This window comes from Triticum aestivum, chromosome 5B, assembly GCF_018294505.1.
Source record: "Triticum aestivum cultivar Chinese Spring chromosome 5B, IWGSC CS RefSeq v2.1, whole genome shotgun sequence".
NCBI lineage: Eukaryota > Viridiplantae > Streptophyta > Magnoliopsida > Poales > Poaceae > Triticum > Triticum aestivum.
The window spans coordinates 189774306-189779821 of record NC_057807.1 but is presented as its reverse complement, the minus strand read 5'-3'; positions in this window follow the sequence as shown (position 1 = coordinate 189779821).

Genomic DNA, 5516 nt, shown 5'->3' with positions numbered 1-5516 from the left:
CGGACTGAATATATTGTATGCGGAGACGCTGAAGGGAATGGGCATTCCAATGTCCAGACTTAGTTCCAGCAACATGAGTTTCCATGGAGTCATTCCTGGGAAGAAGGCCGAGTCACTCGACCAAATTGCCCTTGATGTAGTTTTCGGCGATTCGAAGCATTTCCGCAAAGAAAAGTTAACATTTGAAGTTGTGGATTTCTAGAGTACTTATCACTCTATTTTGGGCAGGCCAGCTTATGCACGATTCATGGCTCGACCATGTTATGTGTACCTCAAATTGAAGATGCCTAGTCCCAAGGGTGTGATCACCATCACTAGCAATCGGAAAAAGGCAGAAGAGTGCTTTCAGAAGGGCTCAAAGATTGCCGATGCTCAGATAACAGTGGTGGAGCTGCAAGAATACCAGAAAAATGCCGATCCGAGTAATTTATTGCGGGCCAAGAAACCCGCCACAGAGTCAGCGTTCTAGTCGTCTGGTGAGACGAAGCCCGTTCACATTCACCCGACCGACCCCAGTGCTGCTCCGACTCATATCTCCACAACACTCGACTCTAAATAGGAAGAAGCGCTCATCCAGTTCCTCCGTGAGAACTGGGACATCTTCGCATGGAAGCCTGCTGACATGCCGGGTGTTCCTAGGGGGCTGGTTGAGCATCGTTTACGAGTCGACTCAAAAGCGAAGCCTGTCAAAGAACATCTTCGACGGTCCGCCGTCCAGAAAAGAAAGGCCATTGGCGAGGAGGTGGCTCGGCTCCTGGCAGCAGAGTTTATCTGAGAAATTTACCACTCCGAGTGGCTCGCCAATGTTATCATGGTCCCCAAGAAGGACAAGTCACTTCGCATGTGCATTGATTTCAAACATATCAATCGGGCCTGCCTGAAAGATCATTTTCCTCTCCCCCGCATCGACCAAATTGTCGACTCAACTACGGGATGTGAGCGCCTGTCTTTTTTAGACGCTTATTCCGGTTACCATCAGATCCGTCTGTATGGACCCGATGAGATCAAAACAGCTTTCATCACTCCATTTGGGTGCTTCTGCTATGTCACCATGCCATTCGGCCTCAAGAATGCCGGAGCCACATTCATGAGGATGATTCAGAAGTGTTTACTCACTCAAATCAGTCGGAATGTGGAAGCATACATGGATGATATTGTGGTCAAATCACAGAAGGGTTCCGACCTGTTGACTGACCTCGCTGAAACATTTGCCAATCTCAGGAGGTATGATATCAAGCTTAATCCATCAAAGTGCACATTCGGAGTTCCTAGCGGAAAGTTACTCCATTTTCTCGTTTCCGAACGAGGAATCGATGCCAACCCAAAAAAAGTTGGCACTATACTCCGAATGAAATGCCCCGTGCATGTGCACGATGTCCAGAAGCTTACTGGATGCTTGGCCGCGTTAAGTCGATTCATCTCTCGCCTCGGTGAAAAGGCATTGACTCTTTACCGACTGATGAAGAAGTCAGACAAGTTCGAGTGGACTCCAGAAGCTGATGCAGCGTTTGCAGAGCTAAAAGCTCTACTCTCCACCCAGCCGGTGCTTGCTGCTCCAATCAGCAAAGAGCCTCTGTTGCTTTACATTGCAGCCACAGGACAAGTCGTTAGTACAGTACTTACGGTCGAGCGGGAAGAAGAAGGGAAAGCCTTCAAAGTTCAGCGCCCAGTATATTATCTTTCCGAAGTGTTGACCCCATCGAAGCAAAGATACCCTCATTATCAGAAGCTTGTATATGGGATTTACATGACCACGAAGAAGGTTGCCATTATTTCTCTGATCATTCCATTATAGTCGTCAGCAACGCCCCATTGTCAGAGATTCTACACAACAGAGATGCAACTGGTCGTGTGGCAAAATGGGTGATTGAACTCCTTCCCCTTGATATCAAGTTTCAGGCAAAGAAAGCCATTAAGTCCCAAGCAGTAGCAGATTTCATCGCCGAGTGGATTGAACAACAACTGCCGACTCAAGTTCACTCAAAGCACTGGACCATGTTCTTTGACGGTTCTAAGATGTTGAATGGTTCCGGTGCTGGGGTAGTATTGGTTTCCCCCCGAGGAGATAAGCTCATATATGTACTCCAGATCCACTTTGATTCCTCCAACAATGAAGCAGAATACGAAGCACTTTTGTATGGGTTACGCATGGCCATTTCACCCGGCGTCCGTTGCCTTATGGTTTATGACGACTCTGATTTGATGGTCAATCAGGTGATGAAGGAGTGGGATGTTAGAAGCCCAGCCATGACTGGTTACTGCAATGTAGTGAGAAAGCTTGAGAAGAAATTTGAAGGGTTAGAGCTCCATCATATACCCCGACTGAAGAATCAACCGGCTGATGATTTGGCAAAGATAGGTTCCAAGGGAGAAGCCATCCCCAGTGATGTGTTCTTGGAACATATCCATACTCCATCAGTTCAGGAAGATCCTTTTACCAAAGAAGCTCCGCAGCCAAAAAGTGCCACAGATCCGACTGAAGTTGAAGTTCCAGCAGTGGTCGACCTGATCATGGAAGCGTTGGTCATCACTCCCGATTGGACAGTGTCGTACATCGCATATATCTTAAGGAAAGAGCTCCCAGAGGATGAAGAAGAGGCTCGACAGATCGTCCGCCGATCTAAAGCCTTTACCGTGATAAAGGGACAGTTGTACAGAGAAAGCGCGACTGGAGTCGGCCAGAAGTGTATAACACCAGAAGAAGGTCGGATAATCCTTGACGATATCCACTCGGGAACCTGTGGCCATCATGCGTCCTCTCAGACCATTGTGGCTAAAGCATACCGAGCGGGATTTTACTGGCCAAGAGCAAATGAAATGGCAAAGGAGATAGTCGACAAGTGTGAAGGATGTCAATTTTACTCCAATATGTCACACAAGCCCGCCTCAGCCTTGAAGACCATCCCACTCGTCTGGCCTTTTGCTGTATGGGGATTGGATATGGTTGGATGTAACGCCCCGGATTCGTTGCGCCAGGTGTCCGCCAGTTATTCGCCGTCGTTGCCATGTCATTTGCTTGCGTGTTGCAAATTGCCATCTCATCATCTGCATTTCATATCATGTCATCATGTGCATCTCATTTCGCATTCATGTTCGTCTCATGCATCCGAGCATTTTCCCCGTTGTCCGTTTTGCAATCCGGCACTCCTATGTCATCAGGCGTCCCCTTCTCGCCTCTCTTCGTGAGCGGGTGTTAAACTTTCTCGGAATGGACCGAGTCTTGCCAAGCGGCCTTGGTATAGCACCGGTAGACCGCCTGTCAAGTTTCGTGCCATTTGGAGGTCGTTTGATACTCCAACGGTTAACCCGGTAACCGTAAAGCCCTCTTTTGTGTGCAGCCCAACACCCCTTCCAAAGTGGCCCAAAACCCAGCAAACTCCCCTCCATGCTCTCGGTCGTTCGATCACGATCGCGTGGCCGAAAACCGCTCCTCATTTGGACTCTCCTAGCTCCCTCTACCTATATAAACACCTCCCCCTCCAAAAATCCCGGTGCAAAGCCTAGTCCTCTTCCTCCCGCCGCCACCGGACATGTCCGTCCCGGACCGGACGCGTCCGCCGCCGTCGTCCCGGCCAATCCCGTGACGCCACGTCAGCCCGCCGCCACCCTCGTCCAACCAGGCGCCGCCACGCGTCCCGGCGCCCGCGCCCCGCCGCCGCAGCCCGCCGGGCCCAGGCGCGGCCCGCCCAGGCCCGCGCGCGCCGCCCCGCACCTCGCGCGCCCGAGCGCCTCCTGCTCCGCCGGCGCAGCCCCGCGCCCTCGCCGCCGGTGAGCATCGCCGTCGCCTGCGCCGCCCGCCGCCCGCTCCGCCGGCGTCGGCCCTCGCCTTCGCTGCCCTCCGCCGGCCCCGATCGCCGCCGCCTCGCCTCCTCCCGCGTCGTGCCGCCTCCGCCGCCCCTCGCCAGGCCGGACGCCTCCCGGCGGCCCCGCCCCTCGCCGGAACCGCCCGAGCTCCGCCGCCGCCAGGTCGCCGCGGCTCCGACCGGCGCCCGCCTCCGCCCCGCGTCGTCTCCCTCGCCGGAGCCGCGCCCGTTCGCCGCCGTCCCCGGCCGGATCCGGGATGGGACCGGCCGGATCTGCCTCTCCCCGCCTCCTCCGGCCTCTCTCCGGCCATCTCCGGCGAGATCCGGCGCTGCCTCGGAATCCGTGCCGCCTCAGGTTGACTTTTCCCCTCCGAAATTCCACCAAGTCCCGATTCTCTGTGATATTTTATGCCATGTTCATCGCATCATAACTTGCTGCATACTGCTCCGTTTCGTGCTTGTAATATGTCAAATTGTTCGTCTCAACAAGTACTTCATTTCATTCCATTGCATCATTTTCATTTGAGCTCATCCTGGTGCCCGAAATTCTTTTGGAAGAGTGCATGTTGATGTTAATCTGCTGAAACTGTTATAACTTGCTCATTTGTCATTTTTGCCATGATTGATGTGTGCATCCTAAGAGGTTGATGTCTACATGTGTTTTGATATATGTCATGCCATCTTTCCAGAGGTGCTATCCATGTATTTTTTTGAATTGTATAGTGAGTGCATCAAGCTTGTTAAGTAGGGTACTTGCTGTTGCTGTTTTGCTAGGCAGATTCTGTTATTTTGTGATGCCATGTAAACCTGCTTCTACTAGTCATTCTATGCATAATCTGGAGATGTTCACTAAGTATGAATTGTTATACATGTCTTGCTCTATACATTCATGCCCCTGGTTGCAATTATAGCCTGCTTTAATGTTATCTTGCTCCAAAGTTGCTAAATAATGTTGCTGTCAGCCTGTTAACATTAAGTTCAGTTTTGGCCATGTGTTTTGCTAGTGATCCATGCATCCTATGAACTTGTTATTGCGATGCTTAGCTTCACAAACATATCTTCTTACTGTTGGTTGCCTTGCCATGCCATGTATTTCTCTGTGGTGAGTGGTTCAAGCTCACCAACATGCCTACTTATTGTTGTTACTGCCATGTATGAATCTGTAATATAACTTGCCATGTTTACATGGGTGCCATCATATTTTCTGTGCCTTTTTGGCTCATGGTCAGTAAGTGACTCTTGTTCTATGCATTTAGTAGTTTCATGCCATGCCTTTGTTTGCCATGATAAGTTCCTGTAACATGTTTTTTGATAGCTCTAAACATTGCAACCTGATGTTATTTCCTGATAAGTCTGAAACTGTTATTATTTGCAATCTTACCATGTGTGTTTGAGCATGTTCTAGTGATTTCTGGAGATAGCTCAGTGTTCATGTTTTGTTATGCTTTACCTGTACTTCATGCTCATGCCTTTTGTTATTATTTTGAGATGCTGTAGCATGTTGTTTGGATGCTTGCAATATGCCTAGTTGCTATTTTGGACAGATTGTTGTTATGACTTGTATAGAGTGTATGTGTTGAACCGTTGCTCTGTTTTGAGTGTGCTTTATATGAAACTTGCTTGATTTTGCATGTAGTTTCATATTATCATGTTGCATCCTTGTTTTGAGGTGTTTTGCTTGATGTTTGTATGCATTTTGCATCAATGCCATGT